Source organism: Lepisosteus oculatus, chromosome 9 (assembly GCF_040954835.1).
Source record: "Lepisosteus oculatus isolate fLepOcu1 chromosome 9, fLepOcu1.hap2, whole genome shotgun sequence".
Taxonomy (NCBI): domain Eukaryota; kingdom Metazoa; phylum Chordata; class Actinopteri; order Semionotiformes; family Lepisosteidae; genus Lepisosteus; species Lepisosteus oculatus.
The window spans coordinates 6,478,212-6,493,200 of record NC_090704.1 but is presented as its reverse complement, the minus strand read 5'-3'; the positions used below and the strand labels follow the sequence as shown (position 1 = coordinate 6,493,200).

The 14,989-nt window shown below is 37.0% G+C and overlaps 1 protein-coding gene across 4 annotated transcripts in view; it reads left to right on the top strand.

Annotated features, from left to right (window-relative positions):
• astn1 (astrotactin 1) overlaps positions 1–14,989 on the top strand; it is a 250,514-nt gene that overhangs the window by 214,542 nt on the left and 20,983 nt on the right. The gene's annotated exons all lie outside the window — the stretch shown is intronic.

The window sequence follows — 14,989 nt, the reverse complement described above, 5'->3', positions numbered from 1 at the left end:
CTTTCTCATCTGTGTCTGTGGCCCCATTCATTTTTCACGGCATTTCAGATGTCTTGTAAATTAGTTACAATTACTTAAGGCTGCTCATAAAAGCTGTTCAATGTTACAGTTTTATCTAGGGGTACATATGGAAGGAATTGCAAAAGTTGATTTTTTTTAAATGCCACAGCTGGAAAAGCTGCCTAAAATATGGCATTAATGGGAACTTGACAATGCAGAGTGAAAGCAAATGAGCTACATAAGAGGAAATGCTCATCCCGAGTCTTTGTATATCTGATTTCATTCCCTAAATCCTTAGAATGCTTTTTTTCCCCTTATTAGGGAATGGTTAGGATGGTTGTGAAGTCAAGGAATAAAATGAAAGGCAATGATACCATATCTACCTTTCTGTCCATGAAGTAGTGTGCACAACCCATCAAACACAGGTCAGTTTACTTCTGCAACTGCATTGTGAAAACTGTAGTTTGGATCTGCAGTATAGATAAGAAAAGGGGAAGCACATTCTTGTGCATAATGGTCCACACTAGAAGGCACTATTTATTGGCAGTGTGACATCGTGATGGGTTGTATGTACAGTATGGAAGGACATGGTCCAAACCTCCTTGAAGCTTAGGTCATTCTCTACTGGAGAATGAGGTCCATGGATCACTGGAGTCTGAAAACCAGTTAATTTCCTAGGCACCTTATATGTAAAGATATGAGAAAAAATGGTTTAGCATAATTTAAGTTAATACATAGATTGTACTATTTTGTACTATTTAACATGTGCCAGTGAGCATACGGTATAATCTATATCGACTTTATGTAACATATCAAAATGACATGCAATTAAAATAAGCCCCCCTTGTTACACAGTTTCACCAGCTGTGTTTTTACTGTTGCATTTCTTGTGTAGTGATGTGGGTGGCCACAAGGTGGAGCTCCATGTTAGTGAGTGAAATTTGCAAGTTCTGCGTATTACAAGTTCAAGTCCTGGTGGAAAACTAGACAAAGAAAATAATTTAACATTCTTTTCATGAAGTTGGCTCAAACCTGCTTTAATCAGACCCATTTTGTCATTTTCTTTTGTGAAATAAATCACGTATGTTTTGTATTTTCTGCATATGTTCCTGGTTTTTGCTTGCCCCTACTTCTACATTCGCATTGCAAATAGACTACAAGAGAATCAATTAAAGTGAAATGTTCAAACCAGTTTGTTTTAACTTGATGATAAAATAATATTCATTTAAAAGAAATTCAGTTGCAGACCGAAGGATTGGCATCCTATATCTATAACAATGCCATTATTTCATTCATTAAACATTTGGCTCTGATATGTCTTCTAGCAAACGGGATTTTAACTTAATTTGAAGTGTATTGAATTCAGTATTTTATAAGGCTCAAGATATAAATACTTCTGCAACTTCATTGTTATCTATATGGTTGCAGATAACCTATAGGTAGATTTGTGGTTAGTCCAGTGTCTTAAACTATTAAACTCTTAGATATTAACTCCTCTTAATGTTCTCTTTGTGTCCTTTCATGGAAATGTTTAGACATCAGTTCTAATTTCCCTTGTATTTTGACACTTTGTGAAGACCTTAATGCACGTTTTTCAGTAAATAATAACAAAAACATTATTATTTTTCTCAGTTCTTCATTTGGTTCTTAAATGCACCACACAACTTTACACAATTATTTAAGGACTCGAAGCTAATAGTGGCTGCTGTAAAACACCACAAATGTTACATATACTGTAAGTGAACCTTTTCTACTCCAACTGCAGAAATCGTTGGAATGAGCAAAAAAAAATTGCTATACAAGATAGCATCTGATGTGCATCCTGGAAATCTTATGAATATGATAGACTAAATTCTCAATTTCTGAAATTGTCACTGGCATGACTACATGAATATTTTCAAGAGGGCAACTTCTTTTTGCTACAGCTAAAGTACATCATTTCTAAAATAATATCAATAATGGGATGTGATAGCTGTTCATCTGTTTGTACAACATTTTGTACATAGGTTGCAATTACAGCATCAGCAGATTCAGTGTTGTTTAACCTTTTCCTATAAATGGACACACGTTTATTTTTCAAACGTTTTAGAAAGAAGTGTTATGTTGTATGTTTTTTTATATATATATATGGAAGGGGCCTGCCAAATAGTTGAGACAAAGACCACCTTAAAACTTGAAAAAAAAAGTCTGGAAGGGCATTCGTAAGGTATGGTACTGATTTAGCGCTCAATTGCCTGTCAGATGGAATCAGAAGTTCCATGTGTAAAATAACCTTCAGACAAGCACATGGGACTTTGTGAAGTTCACAGAGGCTAAAAGTAAAATCTTTTGTCGGCTGCTTCTCTTTAATGATACCCTTCCCTTAACAGTGCTGTGAATTCTAACCAGGAACCACCCATGACAGGTTTCCTTTAAATACTGTTGTGTGCCACCAGGCTTATGCAACTATGTTGTGCACAACTGTAGTTCTTTTTTCTGCCACCGCAGTGGCACAGTGTGATCCAGTATTACGCATGATCTTTCTGCACTGTAAAGAGAAAAATATGTGGTCCAGTGTTATTGGTCCTCCTTTAGTACATAGTTTATAATGTTTATCATCTGGTTGGACTGTTTTACCACTTATCCATCTGTCTTGTATAGTGTAAAGGCTTCTTTGTTGTTTCTTTCTCACCAGTGTAGGGGAGCTATCCAACTTGGCCTAGAATGTTGTGTGGGTTATACACAGAAGAGAACACATGCTTGTATTAAGTCCAAATGTCGAATTCTGCATATGAGAAAGGTGGTTCAGTGATATAGTAAGGGCAATCTTCAACCTGAACCTGAATCCAGATCAAACAGAATTTTATTAAAAAATACGCTGATGCCCTGCGGCACAGTCAGTCAGTCAGTCTCAGAACTGGGTCGCGGTAAATACTCATACTGCTTCTTTTGAAATTGTGACTTAAAGTTTTGGGGCATCTCCTGAAGTAACTTTTGAAGAGGTCTGTGGTGGTGCAAACTTGAAATGAGTGGATTCCCTGTTTGCATCTAAAAGCAGTTTCTTGACTCTCAGTAGATAGGGTCGTTGCATGACTAAAAATATTCCTCAGAATTCACTGTCAGCATATGGGTCACCCCCTCTGCTGCTAGAGTTTGTTTCTGTCATGTGTATTGGAGATTGCTCACCATACTGTCCTACTTGCTGTGTTAATACACCTATGTCTTACTTTTATTGCATGTAAAGTTATGGAAACGATCATTAAAATTGAATTTGAGGATCATCACTGAAGCTTCTGAGTGACAGTAACATTGGAAAATGTAGATCTTGCTTAACTAACTCGCTAAAGAGGTTTTAATAAACAGAAAAATTGTTAAATGAAATGATCATGATGTATTTTTTATATACTGTAAAGTTCATTATCAAAGAGAAGGATTCTTAAAGTGATATCACTAGGTTTTCAATATAATTTGATTACAGACTTAAGTCTGTAATTACAGACTAACCTAAGCTTAGGTGATATAATTTGTACCACAGATGTCTTATCACTGCTCTTCCTAATTTATATAATCTATAGTGAAGTTGGCAGATACTGTATAACTCTATAGTAGTAAACACTACAGAATCTGCAAAAGAAAACAAAAAGATACGTTATCTTTATCTTCTAGGCAATGTGTTAAGGCGGCAAAAAATGTTACAATACATATTTAAAAAACAGATATCCCAAAACTTAATTTAAATGCATTAGGCGTTTAGAATGTTACGTTAAATTTTGGTCACCAAAATACAGGCAATGTATTGCAGCTCTGGCATGAGTTCAGAAAAGAGCAACCAGAATACAAGAACTGAAACTTTTTAATCTTGCACAGAGAAGATTACAAAAGGACATGATTGAAGTACTCAAAATCTTCAAAGGTGTTAACAAAGTCAGTCCAGTGGACTTCTTCGGAATTAATAGAGAAACAGAAACCAGAACACACAAGTGGAAACTAAGTACTTTAAAAACTGAGCAAGGGAAATAGCTCTTTACATTAAGGGTTTCTGGAAAAGCAACACAGCCATGTTGATTCAAGAAGCGTATGGATGAGCCACATAATGGGCCGGCTAGGCCAAAATCCACTCCTCTTGTTTGTGGCCTTTCTTGTCTTTTAGTAAGTAAGCATTATTCATCTCTCTTTGGTCCCCACCTAACACTGGCTGCCTCTTTACTTCAAAATTTAAATTACGAAAAGGTCCATGCAAAAATATCGTCTGCTAGATATGGTTTGTGACAGATACAGTATGTCAGATATACCTCAGACACTTTGATTTATTAGTGATTTGGCAATATATTTTTGCAGAGAATTCCTTGTTTTCACTGTAAATACCAAACTATGATACTGTATCTGAGTTTTTGAATAATGACTTGAGGTATTTCAAGGACTGGGAGTATGAAACAAGCTCTCCAGCCTTGTTGTTGAACCCTGAATAGGCTACTCCTGACCTTTCTTACATTCAATTTAGTGCTTAAAACAGAAAAGGTTTAAGTACTGTAGCTTAATTTTATAAATATTCAGTATGCAGTTTTCTTCTTTAGCATTGACCAATTCTCTGTGCACTTTTTGAATGCTTTACAGTCCTGTATTTATTGCTGTATTCTGTACATTATTAAAAACAGGAGGCTGTCCAACCTCCCTAACAAGTGCATTTAACAGTGAACACCTATTAAAACATTAGAAATTTACAGCTATACATAATAAGCATATACAGTATATGGTACTGGATGACAGACATGAATTTTGTATAAAGGAATAAATCTTGTTGAAACTTGTAAAAAACATCAAGGGTAATACAGCAGTTGAGCCACCAATTCAGGCAGAGTAGCATGATATTCATTTCTTTTTTGTGTTTTTTTTTGTTTTGTTGGTTGTTTGTGAATTGTTTTTGTGTTTTTCTCCATGCAAGTGCTCCACAAAACATACATTTTGTCATTGTTTGCTGAAGTCTTTTTAATAGCAACTTATTTATGATATTTCATTACAGTTTTCACTGTCATTTACATTGTGTTAAGATCAGCTGAAAACTATGAAGATAAAATAAGCACCAGTTAAAAATAATAAGGGATTCAGCTCTTGAAAGCTTAATTATTGATTACAATTTTCAGGCTGCTTTGGAAGCCCAATGGTTTATTTGAAGCCACCAACACAGGGAGCTGGAGTTACTGAAGACGGTGAACCTTCTCTTTCTCTTACTCGAAAACCTTTGATTTGGCAGATCTTTACTATTGGTGTTAATAGATGTGTATGATACATCATAACTAATTATTAAACTGTAGAACCTGGGCTTGGACTGTTTATGTGCTAACCCAACTTATAATGGGAATCAGGCACACAACTTGACATCATAGCTTGGTCCCAGATGTTGAAGCTGACTGAATCGGAAGTCTGGTTTCCGTCATCTTGACCCAGCCAGGATTTCTGTGAAAACAAACAGTTGCCATAGCCAGGATGATGTCAACACTTTGATGCCCAATAACGACAGGGTTTATATGAGGGTCAGTGGGACATGACATCCCGTTCATAAACAGATGACTCACAGCATGTGCTATGGACGGGACTCTTGTATGTTATGTCCCGCCTATAGTGCGAATGAGAAATGTGCCTCATTTTGGAATACCTAAAGGAAAGCCAATGCTTAATTCTTTGGGAGTTTTTAGAGATGTTTAGAGAATGTGCTTCAGAGAAAGTGTAGGAGTGATCTCATTCCATCTGCAGCAAATATCAGGACCACAACCTTGGTAGAGAACCTGCTGTTGACTTCAACCAGATTCATGAAACAGCTGGTGTCCACAAAACTAAGGGACAGCTGTTAGAATAGACACAAATGAGAAATATGTGATGCCAAGCACAAATTAAGCAATGAGGTCTAGAAGAAATTAATAGATATTTAGGTCTGCAAAGGAACAAGTAATAGGTTTATTCCATGCTGAAAAAAAGAAGAAAGAGAACACAACGTTTCGGCCGTGGAGCCTTCTTCAGGTGTGAGAGAGACAGGGCAGTAGGCAAAGGTAAAGTAGCGGGAGAACAAAGGTTGGGAGGGAGGAGGAGTGAGAGGCGGGAGCAGGGGACAGAAAGAGAGACCAATCAAGAGGTGTGAAGTCAGAATGGGTGCAGAGAGGTGTGAAATGAAACTTCCAATGAATGGAGAAAATGTAAAAGAACAGTAATCTGTCGTTAAGGGAAGGGAGAATGTGTGATCCTAACTGCAGAATAATTTTAGTTTCGGTGGTCTTTCTGATGTATGAGTTCGGAAAACCGTCTTTGAGAACACAGACGGAGAGATTAGTGTGGTCGTGGCCGTCAGAGGTGAAATGAGAAACAATGGGCTTGGAGAGATCTTTAATCTTCACAGCCCTGACGTGTTCTCTGAAGCGGTCTCCGAGTCTCCTTCCTGTTTCTCCAATGTAGATGGCTGGGCATTTACTGCAAGAGATACAGTAAATAAGGTTGCTGGAGGTACAAGATGCTGTCTGGGTGATCCGAAATTGTCCTGAGGGGCCTTGAATGAGTGTGGTGGTGGCTGTGTACTTGCAGGTGATACAGCGAGCTCTGTTGCAAGGGAAAGTGCCTGGTGTGGATGGTTGTTGAGGGCGGTCAAGGGAGCTGTGAACAAGGAGCTTACGCAGATTAGGTGGCGATATGAGATGATAGGGCGATCAGAAAAGAGGGCCCCAATGGAGGGATCATCCTGTAGGATGGAAAAGTTCTGGTTAATGGTCCTGGGGATAGGAAGTGTGTTAGGGTGGTAAGGAAGCACCAAGGGAATGCGGTTGTTACGGCGGGACTTCCTGATCGGGTTGATGGTCCGGGGGGTGTTTTTGGCTCGGGCAAGGGCCCTGTCAACAGATATTTAGGTCTGTTGGTTAAAACTGACTTATTTTTGTAACAAAAATTATTGCGTGTGGTTTTGAATTCATGTGTGGTTTTGAATTGATATGATAGAGGAAACTACAGTTCATCAGCTTTATATGCAATATATGTTTTAACCTAAACAGGCCACAGTGAAAAGGGGAAGCATCATGTGCAAAAGTCTTAGACATCTTAAACATCATCAGGAGTGACAATGTACTGTATATATACTATATACACTGTACAGTAAGTTTGTGTGTGTTTTATAAACATCAATTATTTACTCAAACACAACAGTGTTTCCTGCTATTATAACAAATTTAATTCACATTGGTTCAGATACCTCCAGACAACCTCTAGAAAACTTTTAGGTATTGTGCAATAGCACATGTGTAATTAATGTTACAGAAACTAAAAGACGGAAGAAAGAGCACAAGTAACTGAGGAATCCAATGCAGTTTACAAAGATAAGGAGTTAAATGCTGGACAGAGTAATTTAGTCAACACATACTGTAATCCAAAGATCTTACAGTAGTCTAATAAAATAAAGACAGTGTATCAATTGTAGTATCACACAGGGTGTGTTTGATGTGGAGGTGGAACTCTTGATAGAGAGCTACTGTACAAATTAATATGCAGCCACAGCTGAAGATCTTTTGAAAGCTAAGGAGATTTAGCTGAGGCTAAAGAATAAAACCAGGCTGAATAATGTGCTTAGTGTTGACGAAGCCAGAGCATTAGTCCTGAGGCAGCTGCAGACCAGAGCAGACTCACAATCAGGTCTCCATGTCCAAATATGTCACTAACTGGTTTCACTCATTAGATTGTATAACACCCAAATCCTGTTGAAAAAAAACCCAAAATTAAGTTAGCCACACTACACTCTAAGAGGACTAGAGGCACCCAGTTTCCACAATCACTACATGGCAAGCCAACTACAAAATAGCACGAAATGAATTCACCCAATCCAAACCCTTGGATGGAAATAGAGCAGTTAGAATGCAATCAAAAGCACTGTTATCTCAACACCTCTGTCAGCTAGGTGAAAATCAATGAAATTGGTACAGTAATTCTTCACGGACATCCTGTAAATAAACTCTAATCTGGTACAATTCTGACTTTTAAGTCACTGAATCTCTATTTACTTTTAAAACATGGAAACAGAATGGCATCACATGTCTGTAGGATAACAGCTTCACATCATTTGAAAATACTGTATGGTACTGACAAGGGAAGTATGGTACTGTACTGGGAAGGAACAATATCTTCAGTATCTTCCATATCTCCAGTTTAAATGGGCGCCAAAATCTAAAATCAATATGACACATTACAACATACTGTACAACCATCTGTACTGATAGAAAAAAATCAATAAAGAATAACTTCTAAGATTTTTTTCCAAGTTATACAAACTATTATGCTGTGTCAACTCAACAATATCCCTACCAAATACTTCTGGGCACAAATCTGTGAGAGTACTGTACAGTACCTTCTCTATAGTAATACTAACAACTCATTCAGTATAAAGTAAATCATACAGCACATATTTCACAGCACAAAATGTGTAAAATGGGATTAATAGACAGACAAATGCTCCCATTGTGCACTGGATGCTCCAGAGAACTATTTTCATCCATTTGGTTTTGCCTGCCTATTCATCAGTTTTGGAAAAAGTCATTGATATAATATCCTATCTTCTGAACTGCACAATTCCACTATTTCCATCTCTTTGCTTACTGAGCAAATTATTTGTATTTCAACCCCAAATCCTGAAATTCTCCCCCCCCCCCACTGCTTAAAAATACCATCTTAAACTGGAACTCTAGAAAAACACTAAACATTACAGAATGACCTAGCGTTTTTACAGAATACAGTACATTTCAATGAAGACAATAACCACCTCTACTAAGAAACAAATTGTACACTTTGAAAAAAGTTGGGTCCCATTTATTCATACTTTTAAATTTCAACTGCTTGAAAAACAAATCTCTCTCACACACACATATAAGAAAAAGACACAGGAAAAAAGAAGAGGGAAAAAAAGACATTTTGAATTGAAATGCTTGTAGGCTGGAAATGAGCACAACACTGAATAAGTAGTTCATTGGGATGTGAACATTGTGACTGAAACCAAAACTGTCCAGAATAGCTAACAAATCATCAGTAGCCAAACAGTTGTAGTAGCTAATAGTCATATTTACCAATCAAATCCAACTGATGACTCATGATGTGAGATGTTTCTCCTCATTAACATTGCACTACAAAATGCAGATCTATCAGGATTAACAGTTTGTTCAAAACAAAAAGGGTTTCAGTATAATTGTTTCCGAATCAAGAGGCAGAAGTATTGAATGAAAATGGTGTAACTGCTAAATGTCAAAGGCTTTTGCACACCAGTGTGTGTATTTGTTTTGCTTAGATAGCCTTGACAAGACTTAATCTGCAAGAGCCAAGATGATGATCGTATCAATCTATTATAATGCCTGTTTTTTAGAGGTTCCTTGGGGAGTTTATGATGGTTTCCTTTGTTAACTCCTCTGATGGCTAAGTTGACTTAAAGTTAACAGATAAAGACGTTATTAACTGATTAGTTCAGGCCTTTGACAGCATATATAAAATGAATTGATGTTGGTTATGATCTACTGTGTTTGCCAGCAGCCATATCACCTTGCAACTCACAACTGGCAGCCCACTGGAGCTAAGCAGGTCAGTACCTGGATGGGAGACCACCTTGGAAAAACTAAGGCTGCTGCTGGATGAGGTGTTAGTGGGGCCAGCAGTCTATTTGGGTCCAAATCCCCCAATATAGTGATGGGAACACTACAGGTATATGTAAAAAGGTGCCGTCCTTTGGATGAGGCGTAAACCCGAATTCCTGAATCTCTGTGGTCATAAAAGATTCCAGGGCGTTTCTCAAAAAGAGTAGGTGTGTAACCCTGGCGTCCTGGCCAAATTTCCCATTGGCCCTTGTCAATCATGGCCTCTTAATAATGCCCATCTCTGAACTGGCTTCCTTACTCTGTTCTCCTCCCCATTAATAGCTGATGTGTGGGGAGAGTACTGGTGCACCATTGCTGCCGTCACATCATCCAGGTGGACGGTGGTGGTGGAGGGGAGTCCCCATTAGCTGTAAAGTGCTTTGAGTGGAGTGTCCAGAGAAGCACTATACAGTATAAGTATAAACAATTATTATTAATAATTAGAATTATTATCAGGATTAGGGCTGCTTGACTCCAATATACTCCATTCCAGCATTTTTGTACAACAAACTCCTTAATTATTTAAGTGATAATCAATAGAATTCATGTGAAAATTAAATATTTTAAGGGCCACATGTTAAATAACCATATTTTATTGCTTCACCATCTAAATCAGACTCTGTGATCTTAATATCCAAAATATATGACTTTGTGACACCTGTTTTGATCATAATAAAGGAAAAATCATCTCAGATTTTTGGGGCATATTCCTGCAATACCCAATATATTTGCATTTTCCATCATGACTGAATTTTATTAAGACCTTTACTCTATCTGTTATACTGTAGTCCTGCATAACTGAACAGAGCATGGTATCTGTTTACTACAAGAGTAGTAGTAGTAATGTGATGAATTATTTCAGAGTTTGACTTTAAATTTGCATAATCCTGATACAAAACTATACTAAAACTTTTTTTATATAATAGTTTCAAGAAGACGCATTGGTGTATTATTTATTACTCTGAGTCAGTGGAATCTGTCTTCAACATCTTATTGAGCAAAGGTTCAGATTAATGGTGTGTGAGATAATATGTAGAAGATAATTTTCTTTTTGCCTTTTGACCTAACACTTTAGGGAACTGATTTTACAACCACAAAGAACAGGCAGGACTGAAGACAAATATTTATTTTACAAATCAGAGACATCGGTGCTTGGGCTTTGGCACTGCCCACCAGGCTCATCAAGAAAGAAGTGTGGTTTGGCAAAGATATTTCCAATTTCAATGAAAGCGAATCTCTCTACAGTGTTCAACACGCTGTATCACTCTGAAACTTCATCAACTCAGAAACTAAACCTAAGGGAAAAATAGAGCAAACAATCTGAAGGGTACCATTAAATGCAAGGCCTGTACCTAATGCAACTCAGGATCACAACTACAAACTACATTTGTAATTTCATGGTATGAAATTTCCACATACAGAAATCTCAGGGCACAAGGTAAATTCTGAAATTCAGTTTTATGTAGATAATTCCCCTGTAGATGTATGATGACACCAGTTTTACTGTTTACATGGACATTAAAAGAAATGTTGATATTTTTTAGTATGAGCAGTATCTATCAGTGATCACATAATGTACTGTATCACAGTACTTTGTTGGTTTTCAAAAAGTACATTTTAGCAGATTTGTGAAACTAGTGATTTGTTAAAACAATAAATAAGATTGTGAAGAAATTATAGTAGCAGAATTTTACTGTTGTTCTTGGATCATAAGCGAAGGACCAGAATGAAAGCATGATTTCAAGGAGAAACTGCAATGTGTACTTTGTGATTTTTTTAGGATCATTTAAAACAGAATTATATGCCTTAGTCATTATAGCAGGCATTATATCCATCAGTGTTTTCACAGAAAGGATTACTGCACAGGTATTTCATTTCTTATAAATTCAAGAGGCCTGTTTTCATAATATTTCTTCAATTATCTTGTCTTATTGGAGCAAAATCAACTTTCTGTCAGTTACATACAGTATAGTACTGCTCAAGATGTTATTTTTCAGCACGTTTTTCATTTATGAAGGTTTTGTGCAAAAGAAAGGATGACTTACATGTATTAATTTAGTGCAATACTACTTTTTCACAGTTTTATGAGTAAAATCTGTGATTTGTATGCTGTTTAATAACAAGGACAAGTACAAACATTTTTGATTTACAATAGATGGTTCTGTACAAAAGATGTGGTTTTTAGATTAGATGCATGTGTAACGGAAGCGTCGATATGACAACTGTTTGTTTCTTCATTGTCGGTGTAGCTTCTCAATTTATATTTATCTTTACAGCCATGTAGTTTGATTAACTTTTCAGTGGGGCTGCTGGCACAGAAGGGTCGGTGCATCTACTGTAATACAGGTGGGTGCTAGGCATCAGCAGCAGTTGATGTCCTCTGCTGTATGGAAAGCACTTTGAGATCCTTCAGGGTTCAAGGAATTATTTTGAAAAGTCTTGGGATCTGATCTATTATGCAAAGCCTAGAGTTGTTGGTTTTATGAATTTCCATACAGTTGATGTTGGCAGATCTGCCTGTGCTCTGAGGAAATAGCTTGGATAAAGGTCAGAATATGTGGGACACCAAAGTAGCACCAATATTGATGTTGATGCTGTTGAGAATCACTTGATACACAAGCAGGGGGAGGCTGGCATTTTAAAGATACTTAACTTCATTACATATTCCCTTAGGAATTTCCAGACATTTCTGGCCTTCCTGGCATACAGATGAGTCTTTAATAAATAAGGGCATGTTAGAGATTAAAACCAGTAAGTAAGCTATTATGTAAAAGAAGATGATTTTTTAATAAAATTGAAAAGGACCATTTTGAAATAAATCTAGTCGCCTACAGTATTTCTGATTAAAAAATGTCTTTATTTATTTAGCTTCTGATTTATTGATTCATTGAAAGATCAAATGCTCAATGTTACTGTGATCTTTGTTATGAGTACTCAAAAGTCAAACAGGCATCGCCAGTTGGGCATTCTTGAAACAGTGAATTTGATGAATTGCTGGAAAGAGTAATTTATCAAAATCCAATTGAATGCAGTCTAAAGTGGACATATTACCAAATCGGTGACGTTCATTGGTGAGGTAGGTACAGTGATTGTATCAAAGACTGTAGGAAAATGAAAGCAGATTGAAGTGTTTTCTTCATGTTGCCCAGGGTAGGTGTCCAGCTATTGAAACTTCTTTACCTCAGTTACAATTAGGATTTTATTTCCCCTGCTGCACTCAACAAGATAATATTTTCCATGTGGGAGTTTAAGTCTGTTAATCATTTTTAGGTGAGAACTGCCAAGAATCAATACAATACAAACTTCCCAGTGTTGTCTTCTATCTCTCACCCTTTCTTAGTATCAAATGGGACAATTAGAGCCAGATGTTGTTTGTTGAGTCTAGTCTTTTGAAATCTGCCAAAAGTGCTGATACCTAGCAGTTACTGGTATAACAGAACTGGTGATAGTCCCAGCAGCTTGGAATAGTGAGGAAATTAATTTGCCAATCTCAGGTTGAAACATTTATCGGTTTATGAACAATAGAGCCTCTGTGTATGTGTGTGTCCAGAGAGCAATATGTTTTGCTAAATTACACCGTTAAACAATATTCCCAACTAAATAACGTATGTAAGATTTTCTTTCTTTTCACAAATTAGACTTTTTTTACATTAGAAACCCATTGTATTTGGATGGGCCATTTGTGTGTTGACCACATGTCATGTCAACTTGTGACTATGAGGTAAATAAGGATGTGAAGGCAGATTCCTCTCACCTGCCCGCCTTCACGTCTTTAACCTGCAATAGGTTATACAGCCCCATGCAGGAGGTCAGCTCCCACTGGAGGATCTCTCACAGACAACACCAGTCTTTCAAGCTTCCTGCAGGAAGCAGGGCTGCTATGTGACAGAACAAACAATGTCCTGGACAACTAATCCCAACCCTTCCATCCTTCGCCACAGTTAGCTGGTAACATGACCCAGGCTCAAAGCTGGGACACCTGGATTGCAGAGCTCTGCTTGCACTCAGGCAAGCACCCTTAACACCTGAGTCATTCACTGTCAAGACGCATTGTCTTGGGCAGCAGACTGTTTGGCACTGAGCTGCGCTGTACTGTACTGTATATCATTAGGACATTTTAGGATGAAGACAGCCTTATGACATGCTGGTCTGTGGACATCTTTTCACTGATCTTAATTGAAACACCTAATAATAATAATAATAATAATAATAATAATAATCTCTTACACGTATATAGTGCTTTTCTGGACACTCCATTCAAAGCAACTCCCCTCCACCACCACCAATATGTAGCACCTCAGTCTTTTTGCAGTTAAGCAGGAAGACTACAAGAATATGTTTTGTGTGAAAAAAGAAGACAGTGCACCTCACTGGGAAGGAGTGTCTTCACTAGATTGAGAAGCGTACTAGATGGCAGAGATATTAGATTTAGACTTTCTTGAAAACATACTGTAGTCATATTAACCTTCAGTACTTCTATAGTGGTGAACGTGTGCTCAATTTATTACAGTAAAAAAAAACATTAGTTACATTTCACATAATTGTAAACACACTTTATTATTATGGTAATATTTCATGTTAACAATATTTGTGCTGATGTCACAGACAACTAAAACAAATAAACTGAGTTGGAAAAGTCGTAAATATTCTATAGCAGAAAAGCACATACTGTATACAGTACAGCAGGGGTATTGCGAGAGGGGTGGATATACAGTAGCTTTGCCACCCTATTTTAGGTGTTACCTAAAATTCCATACCAAGAAAAACATAAACTTAGGAACCAGTTACAGTGTGTTTTAAATGTGTTTTTGGAGTGTACTGTACCTGTAGCCTATACTTTAAATGGCTAGTGTGGCAGATCATTGTAGATAATTGTTGTGCAGCAAAGTAAATGTTTTTTTTGTTTCTTGGCTCTTTGACTTGCTTCTCAGTTCTGCCTGTGGAGTAAAACTGGGGTTAATAATGTAACTTACAGTATGTACAGAAGAATAGCGGTACATCTTTAAATAGTACATCGTACAGTATTTTAGAAGGAAAATAATTATCTGTAAAAATGCCACCCGCATACTGTATGTATTCCTGGCACCCTTGTGCCACTCTAAATATAATTTTAGATAATTTAGCATTTATTTTTCTCTTGAAAGTTATATGTTACAATATAAATGTAAAATAAATTCTGATGTAATTTCTCTGGATTCCAGGCTGTGAAGCCACAAAATGTGTTACTTTGGAAAGTGTGTAGTTTCTGTAGGCACTATATCTCAAGTGTAGCTTTTTCATAACAAGGGCTTACACATAGAGTCGGATGGGTGCTCAGTTCAAATTTAAAAATGAAATCTCAAAAGAAAATGTAACAATTCAGGGGC